The sequence below is a fragment of the Nipponia nippon genome, unplaced genomic scaffold, assembly GCF_047370975.1.
Source record: "Nipponia nippon isolate SJK-2023a ecotype South Korea unplaced genomic scaffold, ASM4737097v1 scaffold_3, whole genome shotgun sequence".
NCBI classification, from domain to species: domain Eukaryota; kingdom Metazoa; phylum Chordata; class Aves; order Pelecaniformes; family Threskiornithidae; genus Nipponia; species Nipponia nippon.
Genome location: NW_028262347.1, coordinates 75,349,820 through 75,363,881, shown reverse-complemented (window position 1 = coordinate 75,363,881; position 14,062 = coordinate 75,349,820). Strand labels below are relative to the sequence as shown.

At 41.7% G+C, this 14,062-nt stretch overlaps 1 protein-coding gene across 1 annotated transcript in view; it reads left to right on the top strand.

The window, feature by feature from the left end:
• The window catches only part of LMNTD1 (lamin tail domain containing 1), a 46,232-nt gene extending 34,842 nt beyond the window's left edge, over window positions 1–11,390 (top strand). The window contains exon 9 of the mRNA XM_087767315.1: window positions 11,298–11,390. The gene's annotated coding sequence lies outside the window, so the exon portion shown is untranslated. The remainder of the gene's footprint in view (window positions 1–11,297) is intronic.
• Window positions 11,391–14,062: the final 2,672 nt, after the last annotated feature.

The window sequence follows — 14,062 nt, the reverse complement described above, 5'->3', positions numbered from 1 at the left end:
TTCCCTCTAAGGAAAATGTCTTGATCTCAGGCTTTATTACTGAAACTTTGGGAAAAGTTTGGGTAAATCTTGGCAGTGGAGGCTTAAAAACTTGAAAACAGTTAAGAAAGTCTGCTGCTTTACAATCTTTCTCCTCCATAGTCCAAAGGAATTGCCACGATGACCACCCAGATATACAACGCACTGACTTCCCTTGCCATGTGATGCTTTCCAGCGGCTGCAGTCCCTCCTCGTGGGCACTGTATTTCAGACAGTAGCACGCTGACTCTCTGCTCTAAAGCACCTCTGAATGCTACGAAGCGGCAGCTGTTGTACACACAGCATAAATTCAAACCCAGCATAATGAGATCTCATCCCCTTGTAAATTTGTGTTGTTCTGCTGGCTTCATAGGACACATGCTGTTTTAATTCAGTTGAGGAGTAGGCGTAGAGACCAGTAGAGTATACTTTGAAGATTTTTAATAAATAGCCTCAGAAATTCAAATAGTAATTGCACAGGAGCTGTCAAACTCTTTTTAGAACTCCTAATAGCATAAAAATACATACATTTATTGTTATATAGATAAAGATATACATGTATTTAAAAATTGGCAGGAGAGAGAGTGAGAAAGACTAATCCTCAATGAATATTGTATTAGATTTTTTTTCTTTTACGGACACTACCTTTTCAGATTTAGAGTGCACCTCATTTCCCAATTACTACTTTCTCCTCCCTCTCTGACAGTTTGCTCTTAAAAAGCAAAGTGACAACTGAATGATCTTCCACCATTCCCTTGCTCTGTTTTTACAGATATTATTTCCCTTTGCTGCCCCTATTCTTTCATTTAAGCTGTCCACAGAATGATCTGTCATTTCTTACACTTGAGAAATATCTGCACAATATAGAGATTAGGTGCTGATCCAAGCTTTATTTAAGCCAGTGTGACATTTCAGTGGACTTTGGATCAGGTCATAAACATTCCTTGCACAAAGATTCTCCCCAGTTGGGAAACTACTTATTTAAAGGTATGCCTCTGTGCTCTTAAAATCTTGGTTTTCCTTTCCTCAGAGCAACTTCATAAAACTGAAATCTCTGGCCAATGTGTCTGTGTCAACAACATACTGTGTTTTCTTATAACGTATTTTGATGACAGCATTGATTTTTCATTCCAGAAAAATGGGCGATACTTAAGGATCAGCGGTGTGCTAGTTAACAGTTTGGACTTGTATATTCAGCTCAGCCTCTCAAGGAAATTGCTTAGCTGCCCATCTGCCTCAGTTTACCCATTTGAATCCAGGGCATAATGCCTTTGTGAAGTTTCAATGATGCTTGTTTCTAAAGTACCTGAAACAAAAGGGCTTAAGTAATGCAAAAAAAAAAAAAAAAAAAGTTACTTGTTTAGGAAAAAAAAAATTCTACAGCATTATTATAGGTCTGAGGAACAATAAAAAAGGATTTGCTAAATACGAGCTTAAAGCCAACCTTGAAAATGTCCTTTTACTCCTTGTTTTGGATCTCATAACAAACACGCCAGGTTCATAATTTCAAAGAAATTATGTAATGAATGAGAATCTTACCCATACTCTAATCACGCTTCATGGTACATAAATCAAGCAGATTGCCTATTAGACTCGTGTCTTTCCAGAAGAGCAGATGCAGTCTCACTCTAAATGTATTTTGAAGACACGTCCTTTTGGGCCAGAACACTGTGTCCTCAGCCAAAGCCTGGGCCTATAAAAAAAACATTGCAAATGCGAAAGTAATGTGCAGCGCTGAGAAACATCTAGTCACGTTCATCCTGTAAAGTGAGGTTTTACTGCAGTAACCTGCAGACGCAGAGTTAATTGACTCAGCAGCAAGGCACTGCGCTGCGAAGAAGCCTGAGCGCACAAAAAGACATATGATTGTTTCAACCATTTCCATTGCACGACAAATATATTTGCCTTATAACTGCGCCACATTTCACTAAATTACATGCTCTGCGGTTTGCTCTGATTGTATGATGGCATCGCTTGCTACAACCACAAGCCACAGGGAATTGACACCGTCTCCATGATTTCACTGGTTTTGTCATAACCATACCCTTCGGCATTGCTGCCAGTTTCACCAAAAGGAAATGCTAAACTGGATACACCATAGAACATTTCTACAAATGCTTATTCCCAAACTCTTTTAAAGGCACATGTCTATAGGCAGCGCTTCTGTCTAGTGTAAACCTCCTTGCGAATGCAACTTAGGCAGCTCCCTCCTGCCCTCCCAAGTGGTGGCATTGGACTCCAGGTCACCCAGAACTGAAACACCACATGCTTTGGTGGAGGTCATGGGCCAGCTAGCCCTTCCAGCTAGCAGATTTAAATGTGCTTGTGGTTCATAATAAATGAAGCCTAGTAGCTGCTCGGCCTGTTATTTTCCCTTGGTTACTACAGTTGAAGCATGTGATAAAGATACCACCCTGTGAGATGAATTGGAAGGTAGAGGCGAAGGCCAGGAAACATCTTCACAGTTGGCACAATTTAGATGGTGTAGAACTGAGAAGATCTGGGGATCCAAGTACCCTGTGCTTATTATGGGCTCCTCTGGAAGAGAAGAGTGCCACTGGCTTACAGTGAGAGCGGCTGATCTTTCAGTCCTCCACTCCCTCCCTCCACCCAAAGGTAATGGCCTTTATTTGTCCAGTTTTTCAGTTTTGATGTCCCTTTAGGACATTGCATGTGCTCAGGCAGCTGGAAAAGGAGCTTTCAAATCACGATTTCAGTGGGTATGGCCAGAATCTCCTAGCACTTGAAAGCCCTTATAAAATAATATTGATAATCTGTAGGGCTGCAGTACTTTTTAAAGACAGCTGTTTCTTCATTATCTGTGACAGTGGAGGTCTAGAAAGATCCAACTAATAGACTGATTGAGGTTATACACATACATATGGTGGGGAGCACGTTGGAAAGATACCTGAGTGGTGCAGCAGGGAGCCAGCTCAGGCTGTCCAGAGTGATGCTGCGCGTTAGTGCATGAGCTCTGCTCGTCTCAGGTGGGCTTTTCCCTCAGTCATTCCAGTACCTGCACCCTGTCCCCTTCAGCCGCGTACATAAGGCAGAGCCACCCACACCAGCGGCAAGTGATGCCAGCTCAGGTTTGTTGGGACAAAACTGCTCAGTCTCGGCTCTTAGCACAGCTATGTTTCTTCTAGAGAAAGCAGTGTAGCTTCATTCAGTATAGCTTCATTCATGAAGACTGTGCTCTGCAATGAACCAGAAACCGCTTGGATTTCACCGGATCCATGGTGTGACCTGTCTGTGCCAGACAGGCTGCCCACAGAAAAGGGAGAGTTGACTGTAATGCTGTTTCTGTTGGCAGGAATAACACACAGTCTCATTGCGAGGTTGAGAATACATTGCTATTTCTTAGTTAGATCTGTTCCGGGGAAGAACAGAGAACTTCAGTTTCAAGTGCTATTTATCTGGCACATTTTAAGAGATTACTTCTAAATGATGGAGGAATGGGCTGAACCAAGATATAGTGAAACATGGGGGTGATTTGTTCTAGGAAGTCATGGCATCACTAGCTTGATTAGTTTTCGTGTCATCCAACTGCACTATTCCAATAAATTAGAGCATTTTTATGGCTGAATTGAGCACCGTGGTGCATAGTCCACTTGTGTCATATAGATGGTTCCATATATATCTTCTGCCAAGTAAGCAGTAAACAAAGGCTATGAATATCTACACCCGGCTGGAGTAGCTCTGCGTCCCCATTGTAATTTGTGACCAAAATAACAAGATATGTTGTATACTAATGCTATGGCATATATTTGGCTCTTCTGAAAGGGCATCCTCTGAGATTTTGCGTCCATACACACACTTTCCCACACTCAGATGCTCTCCCCCTCTGTGGGGTTATACAAAGAGATGTGAAGCACATAAATCTTCCCATTCCAAGAATCTCCTGCTATAAAGAAATCCTCGGCTAGAAACAAGCTTGTATATAGTGTTTTTTTAAAGCAGCAGAGTTCATGTTTCAAGTAGATAAATAAATCACAAGCTAGATTCTTATTTGACCCTCCTCTGTTTGCAAATTTAATTAAAAAGAAGCAGGAGAATCACTGTATAGTCTTTTTCTCCTAGAATTTAGCAGACTACTTGAGAATCTGAAAGAAACAAGTGGACATTGTCTCTAATCTGGTCCAAATTTCAGAGTTGCTTTAATTTCAAATTAAAATAATCTGTCTTCAGTCCTGCTGGTTCTCATGATAAGTATTATTAAATACTGAGTTGTTACCATCAGCGCTTATCTTCTGTGAATATATCAGTCCCTATTTTTGTGTAATTATTGCTGAATGAACAAGATCTGTCTATTTTTGCTTGAATCTAATGATTCCCCAGTTATGGAGAAGCTAATGAGTGTAGAAGGCTCCCCAAGGATGCCCATCTCTATACCACCAGTGGGACAGGACTCTGTTGGGAAGGGAGGAAAGTGGGCTTGGCATCCCTTCCTCCTCTCTATCAGGAACGGAAGGCTACAGCTGCATGACCTGTTAACCTCTTTATTTTTTGGAAGTTCAGCATTCATTTGGTAAACAAAGGCAGGATGAAACCTTCGGCTGGTATAAACCAGCATACCTCTGTTGTCAGAAATGAACCTTGCCAGATTACTCCGTCAAAGGAATTGACCCAAAGTCATGGGAATTTGTTACTGGAATATACGTCAAACGTTTTTGGACTGTATTCCTTCTCTTGAAAACTCACTTTAAGTTTGGTGATCCTCCAGAGGCATTTGCAAAGACTGTTTTTTAATTAGTTTGAGATCAGGTAGACAAGAAAAAATCACTGGAGTTGTCTGGAACTCCAGCAAGAAAAGACCTTATTTAGAGGAAAGGAAAACACTGCTGCACTGAAGTTGCCTTTACTTGGCAGAAAGAGGGGGAAGGAGGCTGTGAAATGAATGATTGGAGCCAAGGTGTTTTGTTTCATTTCTGTGGGTTTTTTAATCATTGGCACTAGTATTATTGTGAAGCAATATAAAGATTTAAGCCAGCTCATGCAGCCACCTCGGAAGGGAGGCAGAGAGAGTCGGCAGACGCTGCAGACAGAAAACCAGCCTCCACTTACAAGGCGAGAGGTACATAGTGGCTACGTGCAGATGGGCTCCTGCCAAGAAGTGCGTAGCAGCCTTGGAAAGCTTCTAAAAGCTGGCTCAAGGCGTGTGGTCTGTGTGTGTTGATACCTACACATTCCCTAACTAAGCGGTGATTGGCTTCTTACGCCGTTTCTTTTTCCATACCCTCTGTGCCCAGATGCACAGATATCTGTTCTAGCTACAATATCCATGGAGCAGAGAGCCTTCTGCCTGGTGATGTGGTCAGTTATAAAGGCTGTGTGCATTGACTTCACTGTGTACACCTGTTTGGGATGCTCTCAAACTCAGCAAGGAAATGCATGAAGTATACCCAGAGCTTTTACTATATTTGCAAGGAGAGAGTGGAAGCACAGAACTAGCATCTAGCTTTCTTTACTGAGATTTTAGATTGTCACCTAGTTTTCCTGAGATTGCCCTAAGCTTGATCAGTCCTACTTTTAAATTGGCATTTCTAGAATAAATATCGCTTCACGTTTTATTATCAGGATCATTATCATTATCATTATCTCTGATTGTGTGACAAATTGTTGGGTTTACACCATGAATATACAACCACAAATTGTTTGGATTGAAACATAACGATACTGTGATTTAGAGTAAGACTTTCTTCATTTAACCTTAGGAATAAAAAAAATAGATGTCTAGCCTCAGTCTGGGCTCTATCAGCAGCCAGTGAAGAGAGAGGTGCTTCTAGAAGATGATTCATCCTATCCAAAAATAGGTGTCTACGACTGACTGGATGATTTTCCTGCTGGAGGTATCTTTCTCCATACAGTGAGGGAACTTGTATAACTAACTTGGAAAGGATGCCTGCCTTTTAGATGGTTACATATTTGTGAGAAAGGTGTGCTGAAAGGTACTTGGTTACAGTCCTTCTTTGTGGCTTCTCTATTACAGTCAAGGCTTTGGACCTAGCTAGAGCTCTAATAAGGTTGTAGCAAGATTGACAGAAATAGATAGTAAAGATAATTTAATTCCCAAGGAAAAAAACCCAAAGGAATGTGATGTCTATATGCACTATGGTATAATTTTGCCCTCTATTGAGAAACGCGGGTGTGTTTGACAAAAACAGAACTGAGCTATATGATTTTTGTCAACTGTCAAAAAAACCTCCACATATTATAAATTGCAGAAAACTGAGATTCCTTGGGGCCAAACACGTTGTGAGTGGTCACATTAAGCAAGTTCTAAAGATAAGGATAAAATCCAGTCATCCAGAATTCACATCCCTGTTCCCCAGTCAGTACAAGTAGATGCAATTTGTGTCATGGACCTGTGCCCATTCACGTCTTTCTACAATTTGGCATCTAGTTGTGTGCCCCAACCTTCTCTTACAAAAGGCCCTGTATAAAAGAGCTGGCCTTGCAATGAAGCGTGCACTGAGTGATGCACGTGTGAAGGAAAGGGAGCAGGAGTGCCTTCACGCAGATGACGTCTCTCTCCACTCCACAGATGCTGGTTGTTTTGTGGGATCTCAGCTATCATGCAGCATTTTTTTGGATCTTGTGAGAGCCTCTGAAAGATGTGGTTTCCCACTGAATCTTCTGAGATGACAAATTATAACTGTAAAGTGTTATCTTCTACATTCAGTTTATTACATTGACTTCTCAACACCCGGAGTTTTATTAAAATATTCTACTTTCTTCCTTTTTATCAGTAATTAAAACTAAAGTGGAACAACCCACCTTCTAAATGTGCTACTTTGCAATTACTCCTGTAAAAAAACCTTTGTTGTCATTAATAGGTAATCTCCTTTGCCAGGCCAGCAGAATAATTAAGCTGATCCATATATTAGGCTGATGTTTATGTCTTCTTTCTGATTCATCCCAGATACAGAAGAATAGGCCGAGTGGCTATTTCTGTCATTTTAATATGGGTGTAAACCAGGCCACCAGGACCATGCTGGTTCCCTCAGATGACCACCTAATCCCTCTTGATGATACCAGGTGCAAGAATGGGGTAAACGACAGAGAAATTGGTAATGAGGAAATAAGTCATGCAAGTTGGAACCCCTTGACATTAAACATTTACATTACCATCCTTCATGAATGAAGACGCGTTTCTGGCTCAGAGAAAAACACTTTATGAAGTTTTACTGCGCCTCTTCAGCAGCTCTGTGAGCTCGTCTGCCTGGGGAGAGTTAGCTGCAGTCACTGCTGCTGGAGTGAATCACTGCACAGCAGATATTCCCACACTCAGTAGGTCACATTGGCAGAGCTCAGAGTATCGACTGCCTCTGCTGCATTTTCCAGAGGCAGGATGCAACCTTGTGTCAGAATTCGTACATTTGCATTTTAATCACTAGCCATATCAGACTTCCTCCCCAAGAAAACATGATTCTAGGGGAATGGCGGCTCTATCCCAGACTAATCACTCTGGCTTTAGAAATGCACTCGTTATTCCGGAGCAAAAGCATCTCTTGCCTGACATGCAGCGTCAGCACAGAGAGTTATTTTGGTCAGTATCCCATACAGAAAAGCTTTGCGTCATATGGGTCTATACTGATTACAGATAACCCTGAGCTGAAATTAACTTGGTCCTGTGGATGAGAATGAGGTATCCTTTTGCTGCCCTCTTTCTTCTACTTGCAAACATATCTCCTGCATATATTAGTGTAGTTACTTCCACTTCCATCCAAGGAATTCAACACTTTGAAATGAGGTGATATACTTAAAATCAGATTATTTCAGAAGGATTCAGTGTAGTCAAAGCCTCTTGAATCTATAGCCTTACTAAATCTCAGTGTACAGCAGATTTTTTTTTTCAGGCAGTTTTTAAAGGTGGTTCCATGTACGTACAGAAATGATCTGTTCAGAATATCAGTCCCAGCAGATTTATTCCTAGAATAGATGTCCTGGTTTATCAGGTAAAGACAATCATATTTTCCCTCATTGTACACAATGGGATTTATTTTCCATCAGAAACCCCACTTATTCTTCCCAGATATGTATTTAAGATTGCTATTTTAATAATGAAAAAATATCTGAACATTTTTGATGACCACATTGCATTGAAATATAGAGATCAAAAAAAGTATCAGCAGGCTGTCTTTCTATTCCCCCATGATATTGTCTTTTAAAGGACTAATGCAATTTGACATTAGGAGCATAAGGAGAATAGATAGTATCAACATAAGATGAGAATCACCAGAGACAACTTTTCATGCAGCAGTTCTTATTCAAAGCACTTTTTATTTAATCTCACAGTGCCAATATCTGAGAGTTATTTATTGGGTTTCTTGTAAACATCTTAAGCAACAGTTAAATTACTACTCAGTATTAGAAATTAGATAAGACAGAGAAAATAATGTCTGAAAGAAATGATACATTTTCACATTGGCAAAGGATTAGCAGCAGGTGTCTTAATGATCCATACTGTCAGATGTATTCTTTGCTGCTTTTACTAATGATTTGGAAAACTGAGTGAGAAGTGAGGTAAGAAATTTTGCAGATGACACAAAATGGTTGAAGGCCGCTGAGGACTAGGGATGGCTATGAAAACTTTTAGAAGACTCTAGGAAAGCAAGGTGAGATAGAAATATGAGAGCAAGCAGAATCTTCTGTTTTGAATAAATACAAAATAATCAGATTTTGGGGAAAAAAGAAACAAAACCAAATGTCAGCTATTCTTAAAAGCTGAAAACTAGTCAGAAAAAAAGTGGGTCATCACTGGTGACAGTGAAAATCCCTACTTAAAATGCAGAGTCATCCAAAAACTAAATTGTGTGAGTACTGCACAGCCCAGGATGGAAAACAGGCTCTGTAAACATTACAACACTGCTGTACAAACCAAGCGTATTGGCCCATCTGAAATACTGTATTCATTCTTGGTTATTTTTTTCTTGAAAGTATTTTGAGGAAATAGAAAGGTCTAGAAATGGGACATTGAAATGACTAGATAAAAGTGTTCATAGGAAGAGAAACTGAAAAGATTGGAGCTGTCATTTAGAGATGAATAAAAGGAAAAACACTAGAGAGAGGGCAACTTTTTTACTTCAGCTTATTCTTTGTTCTCAGGAAGAATGAAAGCATTTTAATTAAACTGAGCATTTAAAACAGATCAAAGAGGGCTCTGCTCCACAGTGTACAGTTAATGATGAGATCTTCTTCGCTACAAGGTATAATTGAGCCCAGGAGTCATCCTGTGGGGAGGCTGCTCCGTAAACTCCCACTTCTGCCTCGGTTTCCTCTTCTCTGGGAACTTCTGGTCCTGTCCGCTCTCAGTGGCCAGGTATTAAACTAAGTGAATTACTGCCCCGCAACTAACACTGCACTATTCCTAAATTCAGCATCAGCCCCCTATACCTTACGCTGGGAAATATTTGCGCTCCTTTGATTTATACTGTAGGTTCATTTACAGCTAAAAATACTGCCGCTTGGCAGGGAATTGTAACAGACGAACGGCAGGGGCGGCACCTGCCAACACATTTTTCTTAAATCACTCTGTGTAGCTGATCCTGAATATAACCAGCTAGAGGCCCCAAATTATTATAATACTGTTTTTCACTTCCCTTCTGTGGATTTGAGACTTCAAGACTGTGATTAATTAAGCCTCTCAGCTACACTTATGTCCTAGGTATTATTAGACTATATGCCTAATGTAACCTTTTCAGGGTCACAGTGTAAATAGCTAGTTCTGCCAGTGATAAATCTCTTGAGTTTCTCTTGAAAACCACGCTGCTTCTTTAGCCACTAGCCCGCATCCTTCCACAGTAAAGTCTCTTTCTTACTCCTCTGTGAATTGCCAGTTGCAGCACTGCAGTCGTTACAAGCATCAAAAATCATCTTGCAATCTCGCATCATACTTGGTATACCAGTGACTCTTGGCCAAGATTTTTTGACAAATGTGTCAACTCACCTGTGTCTTACACCTCATCTCCTAAGTAAGTGGACAATTCCAGCTGGGTTGAATGTAGTATAGGAGAGAGATCTGAGACTCACGGTGACTTAACATTGTCTTTGACCTTACAACTGCCTTATGGAAACCCCACTGACTTAGAAAGAGAACACAGTATTTTCATTTTCAAGAAGGAGCACTATATAGTTTAGCAAAGTATTGCTACGGTGCAAAAGCCCATATAAGCCAGCGGAAGATCCTATTGACCTTGATGAACTCCACATTTTGGCTCTTCGCTTCGTGAGTGCTTTAGCAGTAATAGCATCACTGAAATGACTTCATGCTCATTTCAGTGGTTCATGAATTACATTTTTCGTTTCCATGGTGCTTCTCTATGCAACCATCTAAAAATTCCTCTTGTTCTCCTCAGCTGCTTGCATACTGACCAGACCTTAGGAGCACAGTTAAAGACTGCAAGGCAATGAAATTATCAATTTGTTGGCACGAGTTCCTGGGTGTGGTGGGTAAAATTGGGACACACTTTTTTTCCAGCTGCAGAGTGGAAAATGTAAACTTTGGAGCTTCAGAATGTTGTCTGAATGTCATTATTGTGAACAGTTCAGGTCCTTTCTGTTTGGAAAGGGACCGGTGATCTGCGATGCCTTGGTATTTAGGTGATCACCTTGAGTAACCATTGATTTTTCCAAAAGCGAGTGAATATTCATCACTCACTGAAAACCAGGCCCTGGTAGAACACTACCATCTGCTTTCTCCATGGTTAGTAGTACCCTTCGAAAATCTCAGTTTATCTTTTTGCTTGATATTTTTTGCTCTGATGAAATTCCAGAAAGGAGCTAGGCAGAGTGAATATGGGTCAGAGAACTGGGAAAAGCAGGGATGTTTATACTACCAGGGTCCCTCCCAACCTGACTTTTTTTCCAATGTGATTTACTAGTAGTAGTCAATTTACAGCTGGGAGAAGAAAGTGTTAAATATAAAAGCGTGTGCAGTCCAATTCGTAGTGAATGAATGCAAATGGAAATAACACCACGATCTTCTCTGACACCAATTAGCCTCCCCATAGTAGCCTCAGGAAAAGGACCAGACATAGAAGGGACGTTTGTTCGACCCTTGGTGTCAGGGCCGAGGCAGCAGCAGTGGCACAAGAGATATTTCTGTTGTCACTTGACCTGCCAAATACTGCATATATAATCAGAAGCACTCATGAGCACTCATGATTACAAAGAGGAAAGAAAAGCTAAACTAAATCAGCAGGGATATTGTTCAAAATTATTGACTGAATGCTGTATGCACTGCCAGTACTTACAAGAGATCTTGTTTTTTCTTGCAGCCTAATTTTGGTGGAGTGATGTATGTAGGGTCTCTCCGCCCGGCTGGCACTGCTCTCCAGAAGTACTTTGTCACTCCATCTTACAGCTCCACGCTACAAACGCATCACTTGCTCTCACTTCCAGCACCACTTCCATGAACAGGAAGAGATTATCTGGGCCTTTAAAAAAAAATAGTGCTTTGCAAAACAGTTGTGCAGGTTTTTGCTTCAAGGAATGAGAAGATTTGGCTCTGCGGTGACACCAGAGACTGTCAACCTTATCAGTACAGACTGGCATGTGCCATAAAGTTTACTTTAACGGTTCTTATGACTAGCATTTCACAGGAATTCCCTATTTGTACTGATGCACACTGAGGTGTGTATAGTTTATAAGCTTTATATGTATATATACATGTATGTAATGTTTAAGAGACAAAAACGTTGCTACATAGGTCAGTGATTTTACCTCTTGAGCTCTTCAGAAGCAACATCCACTTTGCCTGCAGAAGTAAGGGATATTGAAAAGATTTTGCAGTGTGCTCTCTCTCCTGCATTTACTGTTTGCTTTCTGCTTTAGCCTTACAAGCTACTGGCAAACCATCCACTGGAGTGGAAGCTGCTCATGTGTTCAAACGGGTAGGCAGAGCTGGTCAGATGGGGTGTCCTCGAGGCCAGCAGGAGTTAACAATCAGATTAGCTGAATCATAACAGCCAACCACAGCTATATATGTATATATCATGGCTCCCCTTCAAAGGAATTCACCTAATCAGATCTGTCCCCAGGAATATGTTTATCCTGTCTAGAGCTTGGCTTTCAAAGCAATTTTTTTTAGATCCCAGCTCCCTGTAAGCCTACGAGTGCTGAGATCCCAAAGGCCCTTTTGATTTCACTCATTACGAGAATGTTATGAAATTCAAGTCCCAACTCTAAATGCCTAGTTTTTCTCCAGACATGGAAAGCTGTGGTTCAGCCTCAGTCCTGCTGTCAGCAAGAAAAACTTGCTGAGGTTCTTTCCGCAGTTCTGTACAGATTTTTTTTTTTCACAGACTTCATTAAACTAGTCCCTTAGCTTTGAGCATCTTCTCTGGATTATGAAATCGCTCCCTTGCGTGAATGACAGAGAACAGCTGCCCCGCAGGAGGCTACAGAGGTGCGTGGTTTCTGCCACCAGCAGAAATGCCACCAGGAGAAATGCCTGTGCTTCTCCCCCATGGCAAAGGATGAAGACAGTTTTCATGGGCTGGCAGTCTGCATCCCCAGAGGTGCGTTGTTGGCCTCACTGGTTCTTACATTCCAGTGAACGTAGCAGCAACAAAGCCAAAGGAGCTCCAAGCTTTCAACTGATGACCCTGAAATGTGAGGAGAAAGTCAGCTGAAGTCATATAGGAGGAGGCAAAACAATTCCCATTTCCTGCCTCTGAAGTCCAGCTTTCTCCTTGGCCGCTTGCATTTGAATCTTTCCCGAACATTAACCCCTGCAGCGCCGTTCAGGTGACCTGCTCTGATCCTTTAAGGCGTAATGTGGAGAAATATGTGTGAATAGGCGATTCTGGAGTTTTTCCTCCAAAATCTGTGTGTGTGGATTGCACTAGCACATCAGGTGAGCTCTCTTCTCCTTCCCAGACAGCCTGTCCATCCCAGTTCTGCAGAAGCAATGCTTCTTACAGCTAATATGACAGTGCAGCAGTTTTGAGCCAATGAGCTCAACTTCTCATTGCTGTTTATTTGCAAAAACAAAGTGAACATTTTTGTCTGGATTTTGAGAAGTGCCTTTAAATCCTGGGTCTGTGTGCAGCTGAGAAAGGAAAAAAAACCTGGGAACAGTGAGGTTTACCCCAAAACCTATGGAGATATTTAAAGGGCAGTTTTGGAAGCAGCTTTAACTGATATGCCAAAAAATCTCTGCTACACTTCAATAGCACAGAGGGAGCTGTACAGTTACCTATGAGCCAGGGAGCAGAAGAGCATCTCTTGTCACTAAAGCCATGCCTGTTTGCTATGTGCTTTGCTTTGCCCTGCATTTGTAGCCTCGCGTTTGTCAGCTTTTTTTTTGCCAGGCTGTTACTGCTGCATAGAAGTCAATAAACACAAGTTTCAAGTACTCTTTGGTTTGTGATTATGATATAATGTTGCCATTAAATTCTTTTTTCCATATGCTGGCTCATCCAGAGGGATCTTTTAGCTTCTGTTAAACTCACAATTTTTACAGTAAGCCACGTGCTCACTAACAAGAGCGAGGACCTTGAGGCTCCAGTTACTAGTGGTGGTGGTACCCTGAGTATTCAATACCTGAAGGGAACAGACAGCAGGCAGTGGAAGATGATTGAGTTAACTCCTTTGAGATGGCCCCTGATGCCATTTTATACCCCTGTGCTCATTCTTTATCCAAAGGATGATGGATAACGTAGTAACCCGTCTTTTACAACTGCTGAGTCCCCTTACTTCTAACACCGGCTGCATCGACCCTCGGCAGCCCCGCTGCTGGCTGCCTTCCCGCGTGCAAAACGGCAACCGTGAGCTTTGCACTGCGGCACCTTCGCTGAGGGCAGCCTTTGGTGAAAGGGAGCTGCGCCTCTTTGTAAGGTCCAGCTGTCTAACAGAGAGCTTTGCTCAGACCTGTGGAGCTCCTGAGGTCCCTTAAACCCATTAATTTGAGTAGGCATCGCACTGGGTTAGGCACAGCCAACGTAGCAGCAAATGCCCCCCTCTTTCTCCTCACCCTCCCAGCTGCAGCATCAAGCCAGGATCGCTAGTGCAAATTGTTCTGCAGGCTAGACGAAAAACA